The following is a 9220-nucleotide window of genomic DNA, read 5'->3' on the forward strand; positions in this document are numbered from 1 at the left end:
CACAGAGACCAGCCAGACTTCTATTCTCCATCTTCATTCCATCTAATGGGGGTTTGACTGGATTTTGGTGAATTTTCCATGGGCAGAATTTGCAAAGAGCTCCAGTTTGTTTTCACAGGGAGCCATTTTCCTTTGAAAAATTCATATATGATTTTCCAAGCAGCCATATTCAGGAGGCAAACCCATTCTCCATATTTTATACATAGTTGAGCACAGCAGCAGCACTTTAACAGCAATCCTGGTAAAATTAAAGGCTTTTTTTAACACATGATGTGATGGCACATTCCCTCCTAGCTTGGTCAGAACTTTAGGACAAGTTGTAAGACCAAATCCAGGGGATGTAGAGCCTAAAAGGTGGAAATATGTCTAAAATGTGCTGAGCAAGTGTAACAGCAAAATGTACACACAGAAGCCTTAGTGGAGAACAGACACATGGTCCACCTTCCCACAGTTGCACAAAATCTCTGCTGTTGCAAAGGAAATAAATAATTTCTGTCTGTACAATTTATATTCCTCTCTAGACAGGAATTTCAAACCTGGAATGTTACTTTGGGAAACATTAAAATAAAAAGATATGGTTTTGTAACAGTTGCTCATCCCAAAGTCACTTTTGGTTTTCCTCACAGGGAATGGGATCTCACTGATCCAAGACACAAGGACAAACCCAGTGTGACACCAGTAAAAGTGCCAAAGAAATATAATATAAAATACTGCTTGTCCATTTAAATTATTTAATGTTATTAACATTAATTACCATACTTGGATACCCTGAGTGATTCACACATTTTTCCTCCCCCCAGCCCTCTCCTCCAGAGCTGAACTCTGAATTTTGACATCCGCTTGTTTTCTCCGTGGGTTTCCTTGGAGCAGCAGAAGGGATTTGGCAGATGGCTTCTCCCCACCCCAGCCCCAAACTGTATTTCCTCTGCAGCTCCTTGTTTTGCTCCACAGCCACCAAGGCTCAGCTTGGTGCCTCCCTGTGTGTCCCAGTTCCGGGGGGGTTTGGTCCATGCCAAGACCCAGGGTGGGCTCAGTTAATGCTGGTGGGTATCAGGAACTCTCAGATCTCTCTGCACCCTCTCTGATGAGGCCAAAGAGATGCTGGAGGAGCTCAGTGCTGCAGTGCAAGCAGAGGGTTGTATTTTAGTGTGAAGAGCAGCATAAATTATCTTCACCTGGTGGAACCACTGGCTTTTATGACTCAGTTTTATCACAATTTCTTCTGCAGCCCATAAATTGAGACAAGGTTTGGTCTGCTCATTGGAAATGGTGTGAGGGATCAGCCTGTGCTCCTGGAGGGATTGGCCACCCCCAGACACACTGGGAATGTAACAGAGAGGTAAAGGGTACCTCAATCAACACCTTCTGGCACTGGCCATGTGGGGAGGCAGAAGATGCTCTCAGTTCATTATTAAAGTCATTTCTGGGACAGGTGAAAGTCACAGTCACACTGCTGACATTTCAGCAGCACAGGGCAAAGCAGGGACTTTCCAACCAGCACCATCAGCCAGGAGAGGCAAATGTGCTTCACAAAAACTCTGTTGGCCTGATCCAGATGCCAGGGACCTTCATGAAGATGTGGGGCTGTCTCTTGCCCTTCCAACCCTCTCTCCCAGCAGCAGAGACCGCCCCCACCTTCCCTGATCCCCCCAGGCAGGAGCCCCTCTGGGTGGGGACTTCAATCTGGGCTGGAGCTGCCTTTGATGTGCCATTTTCTCTTTGAAATGCAATGTCTCACTCATCTAATCCCCATCACATTTGGGAAGCTTCTCTTCAGTCTTTCAGATCGGGATGTCAGGGGAGTAGAGTTTGTTTTTGAAAGGGGCCAGTTTGAAGGGGTTTTTTTTGTTTTAAAAACATAAATGCATTTTTAATCACAATGTAAAGTCACCCTTTTGGTGGGTGAGCCCGGTTGGGTTGAGGTTTTATTGTTTTGTGGGGTTTCAAGTTTTTGTGCTTGGGACTGTAAATAGCTCTCAGGAACTTTGGATTTTTACTCCTAAACTTTCCCCTGATGTTCATTGTGAAGTCCAACTGTAAAGTCCAACTTCCCCATTGCCTTTCCCACCATATGTGTGGGATCATGCCAGAGAGAGCTGCTCTTAGAACAGAAACCAATGCTGTGCCCACCCCAGTCCCAGGGGATAAATCCTAACCAGTGGAACGTGCAAAGACTAAAATCTGGTGTAATTGATTCCATTTGGTTCATGGAGATGATTCTCCCCAGCTCCTGTGCGTGTCTCAGGAGCAGCAGGGGCTTTCTCCCCAAGGAACCACCATGAAGGGTGGGAGCTGTGCTGTCCTGTCCCAAATTCCCCCACCCCTGTACTTCCCCTCAACTGGGCACAAATGCAGCTGCTGGGCCAAACACGGCGCAGAGCAGCTTCCAGTGACACCCTGGGTGCCAGGCTGGGGTTCTCTTGGATGCAGCTTTCCTCTCAGGCCCTACAAACACAGCAGATTTTCCTCTCCCACCCTGGAGCCAGGAGCCAGGGGCAGAGCAGCGATGGGATTTAACTTTGAAAGGACTTGCACTCAGCCTGGTTTTCCCAACACTAACCTTTCCTCCTCCCAGCCTTGAAAGTTAGAAACATCTTTTGTATTCCAGAGGCCAAAGGGCCAAACTTGCCTTTAATTAAAATGCATATTCTTTAATTAAAAGCCCCATAACACATGAAGGGCATTCATTGAAATACGATGTGTGACATAGTCATTACCCTGCTGTTAATTACTAATTAATGAAGCTATTTCAATTAATAGCTTCCCCACTGTCACTCTGGCTTTGACAGGGCTCCGTGCTGAGAAGCTGTAGTGGAATCACAGGCGATCCTAACTCCTGGAACAGCACCAAAAGGCATCAGCTGAATATTCATGTCGGACGACGTTAACACTTTTCAATTAAACATAATAAAGTAAAAGCTCCGTCAAAAGTGTATATCAAACATGCCTCAGCTTTTCCCTCTCCCCCTCTCCTCTTCCAGCTTGTCAAAAATAACTAGAGAGAAGTAGGAGGGGGAAAAAATGTGGGTTTTTTTTCTTTCCTTTCGACACTTCAGGCTGGAGCATCGTTTATCAGGCAAGTGGTGCTGCTGCTCAGGAGAGGATTTACAGCGAGCCTGGGGGAGCACTTGGGCTCCAGGCAGCTCCTTCCTCTCCCAGGGCTGAGCTTTGCATTGCACTCCAGTTTTCTCTCCCTTTCCTACAGTAAAACTGCAGTGGGAAGCGGGGAGATGCCCCCACGTGCCTCCCCAGCTCTGTACAAATATCTGGGAGCTGAGGAACAGCACATTTCACTGCTGTGGTTACAGGAATTACTTTTCCCGAGTGCAGTTTTGATTACAGGGCTCCTGGTAAGGGCTGTTACAAGGAGCAGCCTGAAAAAAAGCTATTTTGCAGTTGATGATAAGTTATATCAGAGCTGAAAACTGCAGAGGGGAGCAGAGCTCTCTTGGGCGCCATCTGGTTGAAGTTTTCCACTCAAAACACTTGGAAAATGAATCCAAGAGAAATTCCTGAGGAGTATTTCCAGATTGAGCCCCAAATGTTTTGTTTGAAGAGCTGTTTTTTCCAGGCAGATCTTGGTGATGGGGAGGAATCTTTTAGAGAGATAACATTATTTGCAGAAAGCTGGAAATTGGGAGAAAAGGGAGATATTGTCCAGCTGTCCCTGTTTAGGAACTCAGAGGTACAGAGAAGTCTCATATTCTGCTTTTGTTGCAGAAAGCAAAAGATGGTGATGACTTGGTGTGGGATATTTCTACCATAGGGACAGGGAAGGGAGATTACTGTGATTCCTGCAGGAAAAAAAGGAAAGAAAACATGAGGAACCACAAAAAGATGTTTCAATCTGTGTCTCAACTTGAAGTTTCTGTCTGAAGCTGAGCAAGACAACGCTCCTTGCATTGCCTGTTGGCAATGCACTGCTGAGGCATGAGCTAGCACTCATCGTGTGAGGGAACTAATAAATAAATCATGTGGTTTGCACTTATTCTTTGTGTCAGGTCATGTTTCTGCATTTCAGTATCCCAAAAAGAGCAGTGGCACACCAGGCAATGTCCTCACTGCTGAGTGCTGAGCATCAGCTGGAAAAAATATTCCTCCAGATTCCTGGTGGCTCTGAAAAAATGCAAATCCATTTGTTCTGTTTCTTGCTTGTTTCAAATTCTTGCTTTGCTCTCTCTGGGTTATCTACCAGGGCTGGTGTCACCTGTCCAAATGTGCCTGGAGGCCCTGGGTAGACAAACACCATCCCTGGGAGCCAGACCAAAGCAGGGAGGTAAGGAGGGGTGAGGTGTGCTCACCACTGGGGTTTTCCCAACTTCCTGGCCAGATCTTTGCTTCTTCAGGAGTTAAAGTCTCCCATTCTCCTGCTCTGAGTGCTGGTTTCCATCGCAGGCAGGTGGAGCTCCATCCTTCCTCCCATCCCAGCCCTTCAGCCACAGGCAGCTTTCCCCAGCCCTTGTCCTGAGCCAAGCACCATCCCTGCTCCCTTCCCCAGGCTCACAGAAATGTAGATGATTGTCTTTGTCATGGAAACTTCATGGTTTCCTGCTCTGGCCCTCCCAGGCTGAGACTGGAGGTATAAATCAAACCAGCTCCTGAATCCAAGGATTTCAGACTCAGAAGAGTGTGGCTATGACACCCAGTGCTGCCTTGGCTTGGAGGGCAGCATGAAAATGAAGATCCCCTCCTGCCCTGTTTTCCTTTATACCATCTGATTTTTTTATTCCATTCTTCTTTTTGTCTGACCATCACCAGACCAAGGCCTGCTAGAGCTGCAAGGGCAGCCCAGCTGATCTGTCCAAGCACCTCTGAGGAGCCACCATTGTTTGTCCAGCTGCTTGACATCTAAAGGCTGGTCTCAGAGGTCTCAATTAGGCTTTGGGGCTGCCTCGCCTCCTCCTCTCCTGGGAAGAGGTTTTGCCTCTCCTGCTCAATTATAAACAGTGTCTCCTCCACGGGCAAGAGAGACCAGGAGGGAGGGAGCTTTGGCTTTAGTTGTTACCTCTGCAGCATAATTTAGAGATGTACATTGCTGTAAGACTTCACAGATTGCTCTTATAATGTAATAGGCCCTTGATCTGCTGTGTTTGTGTAGAGCACAGAGGCCAAATTAATTAATTGGATGCTGTGCCCCTCTCTCAGAGGGTGCTGCTGGTGGCAAGGGATGCTACACAGAGGTTTCTGCCTGTTTCCCTGGTGTTGGAGTGACCTCTGTGCCTGCCTGGCATGGGTCTGGGTTTATTCTTTATTATTACCAGAGTAAAGAAAAGGCAGAATTCACACAAATCAACTTCCATATATTTACATGAGAAATCCTGTTGTTTCAAAAGATACCAACGCTCAAATACCAGTGCTGAGAACTTCTGCTCTCTGTCTCCTGCCATTCCCAATGCTCCTTCCTGCCTAAAAAAGGAAAAAACATATTTTGGGCTATGTTGAGAGAAGTATTGGCTGAGATCGGAGCTGCTTCCCTGGAAATATTAATCCACCAAACACGGATGAATCTCCTGGAATAATCCTCTCTAATGCACGTTCAGGAAATCAATTCATTGCTTTATTCTTTAATCCAGAAATCTCCAAGGAGGAGGAGGAGGAGGGAGAGGATGAACAGAAGAGGATAAAAAATTGGCACTGCACTTAAGGAAAAGAGAGAAAACCACGTCTTTGGTGAGAGCAGTGACACATTCCTACAGGCAAGTGGTAAAGATTCACCTGCAGACACCAAAGCCCTGGGAAATGCCAAAATATGTAACTTCTTACTCATGCTCTAGTTTTTATCTCTGCATTGAACCTGCCAGAAAAGGATGGGTGCTAAAGCAAAATTTGAATGTTGCACTCCCAGCTGAGTCCAGGCACAAAGCCCCAAAGAGCAGGCACCACTCTGAAAGGGTTTCTCGTGCTCCTGGATCCAAACCCTGTGTCCAGGTGCAGAGCAGCCCGTGGTCCACCAGCCCTGGCTCTCCTGGAAGGACAGCCCAGGGCTGTGCAAACATTTCTCAGGTCACCACTTTTGTTGCAGTGCCTGTCCTACTTAGAGGCTTCTGCAAAATGAGATTGCAAGGACGGGAGTTTACGCTGAGCTCCTGCTGCTCCAGGTGGCTCCTGCAGTGGGAATTGCAGCCTCCAGCCCTTTCCAAAGAACAATCGTGTCCCAGATGGGCTGAAATAAAATGAAATAAGAGATCTCAATAAATTACTCATCTAAAGACCTCCTCTCTGATATCTGATTATGCTCCTGCTGATAATACTTCTTGTTCAGGAGGGTTATTTTGTTAAATAACCAGTGACTGACCAGGGTCTGGGATGCACAGCAAGAGGACACATCCTCCTTCCCACGAGCCTGGGGACACGTGGGAGCCTTGTCTGCTCCCCAAAACCTGCCAAGTGGTTTTGTGGAATGGGGCAGGGGAATGGAGGAGCAGGAGGGAGGATGCTGGAGGAGGCAGAGTAGATCTGCAGGCCCTGAGGAGGAGGTTGGCTCAGCAGCCAACAAAACCACACAAAGGTGACTGAAACCACGAAATTTGTGACACCAGGCTTGTGGGCACATTTGGGGCAAAATTAAAGCAAAATACAGAAAGGCTCCTGTGCCCAGCCAGGGTCCACAGCAGCTCTGAGCATCTGAAGGGCTGAGGATGAGACTCGTGGAACATCCACCCCACCTGTAGCTCACACATGGGAGAGGCTGTAAATGAGTGGGTTTGTCTGAAACTTGGTAAGAGAGGGGCAAAAAACCTGTCATGAAAGGAATTTAACAGCTGCAATGAGCCTAGATGGTTGCACAGGAAAATCCCCTGTCACCCACAAACAGTTTGCCTTTAATGAGAATGCAGGACATGCATGAATAGGTTGCTAATTCTTTGTGTAAAATCCTCCTGGTAATTGCTACACATGTACATTTCCATTGTCTTCCATGGAAGTGGGATTGCAATCTTTTTCTCCTTTGGGGCTGCAATGAAAAGCAATTTTTCAGAGAATAGTGAATGTCAAAGTTGCACGAGATCATGCCCAGAACTGTGTTTGGAGATGCAAGAGAGAGTCACCCACATATTGGGAGTTGTAAAGAGCAGGGGAAAGTAATTCAGGAAGGGATTCAAGGGATCAGCCAAAGCTTCTCCAGCAGCTACTTCCTCAGTCAAATCATTAATTTTTCTAAATCCTTTGCAAAAATCTGGTGATTTGGGGACAAAATTTTCCAGTGTTTCAGTCCTGCTTTAGAAGGCCAAATCCAATTACTGGATAATGGGACTTTGGCCTCCCAGGAGCAGAGACACTTTGAAAGATGTGGGTTTATGTGGGGGTTTCATCTCATTCCATTATTGGATTAAAACCTACCCCACCCTTAATCCTGCACCAGGAACTGTGTAAGCAGGAGCTACCCCAGTCTGGAAACCAACTGGAGCATAAAACCCCTGGCACTGCTCAGAGACACCCCCACAAACTGCCCCACAGGAGGAACAATATTTTGGAGATATTGATAGTATATCAATAACTTGGGTTAGTATGTCAAACAATAGTATATCAAAGAACTTGGGTTCTTTTTGAAACCCAAGTTATACTTGTGGGAACTTAAGAATGTTCTTCACGTGTTTTTCATGCTCTGGGGACAGTAACAAACCAAACCAAACAAATTGTTTTGAAGGAAGAAACCAAACAGACAAGAAAGGGAAACAGAGAGAAGCTGCAGGTTGGGAGCTTGATGCTCTGGACTGCAACTCCCTTCCACTGCCCCCCCATCACCCCATTTTTAATTACAAGCAGCCAAACTGTAAAGACCTTAATGGATGTCTTAATTATTGCATTAAAGTTTGAAATGGAAAATTACTCATTACTTGCTGTGCAGTAGGTCAGGGCTGCAATAAATGGTGATATTTTGCTTGTTACAGGACTGGGTGCCCTTTGAGAGCTGCTTTGGGGCATGTCCTGGCCCTGGGGAGCTGCCAGGTGGATGTTAGATCAGGTCTCTGCTGTGAGAGCATCTGCCTGTGTTTTCCAGGGAAAACTACCAGCAAGGAGTGCTCTTTGCTATCCCTTTCCTCCTCCAAATAGTGCTACTTTCCTCCTGTGTTTGGCTTTCCATCTGCTTGAATGTGTTTATTGATTTAGTGTTATGCAAACTGCAATAAAACAGCATCCTTCTAATGGTCTCCAGCCAGCTATGGAATATATCCCAAATAACTTAAATACAAACCAACCCCCAGCAGCAATACAAGGTACCTGCCACTGATCAGCCTTTAAGGCCCTTTTGCACCGTGCCTGTCCCTGCTTGCTCAGGGCAGGCTGGAAAGCTGAGATCCAACCTGGGACACTCACAATTTAAGGAATGTGGCAGAAAAAGAGACTAAAAAAAGGAAAGGGAAAAAAGAGAGAAAATATATTAAATATATATATATATGAATAAAAAATAAAAGACGAAAATACCAAACCCTTCTTTTCTCTCAGGCTCTGCACAGCTGGAGAAGAACAGGGCAGGCTTTAAGGTGGGTCTGTGGCTTCTTGGAGCTGAAAAGCTTTAAATCACCTAAATGACCTAAAAGGTCAAAAAACCTCAAATGTGCATGTCAGAGGTTGTTGATCCTCTGTAAGGGGAGCAAAAAGACAGGGAAAGTTGAACTTGCACTCTGTAAATTATTCTCAGCATCATTTTCATGCCACCAAGTTTCATGTTGGCTTTTTTTCTGAACATTGATGAGAAAGTTTAGAGGAGTCCACAGTTCTTAGAGATATTATCTCGATTACATGACCCTACGGATGAGGCGTTAAAACTCATTTAATGGCTATTTCTCCTTTTGAAACGTGTCCAAAACTTCTCCTCCCTTTAGTAACTGTGCAATTGCCCTGTGAGGGTGAAAGTGAACACGGGGACAGCAAATCCCGGAGCTCCCAAAGGCAGCTCCAGCCACGAGAGCCACCAGCCAGGGCTGCTCGTGGGCAGGGCCAGGCTCTGCCAGCTGTGCCAGCCCAGCCACGCTACCCGTGCCAGCTGTGCCAGGGCTGGGCTCCGCACTCTCCCAGCCAGGAGCTGCCACATCCCAGATCTCACAGCTCCCTCTGTTGGCATCTGCTCGAACCTCTCTGCAAGGATATACAGAAAGGTGGAAATAGATTTTTTTTTTTTTTTTTTTTGAGCAGGATCACCATGTGGAAGGTGATCTGTGTGTGGGGTGTGCCCCTCCTCACCCAAGAATCACTTCATTTGTGTCATTACTCTTAACAA

The sequence above is a fragment of the Molothrus aeneus genome, chromosome 17 (assembly GCF_037042795.1).
Source record: "Molothrus aeneus isolate 106 chromosome 17, BPBGC_Maene_1.0, whole genome shotgun sequence".
Lineage (NCBI taxonomy): Eukaryota > Metazoa > Chordata > Aves > Passeriformes > Icteridae > Molothrus > Molothrus aeneus.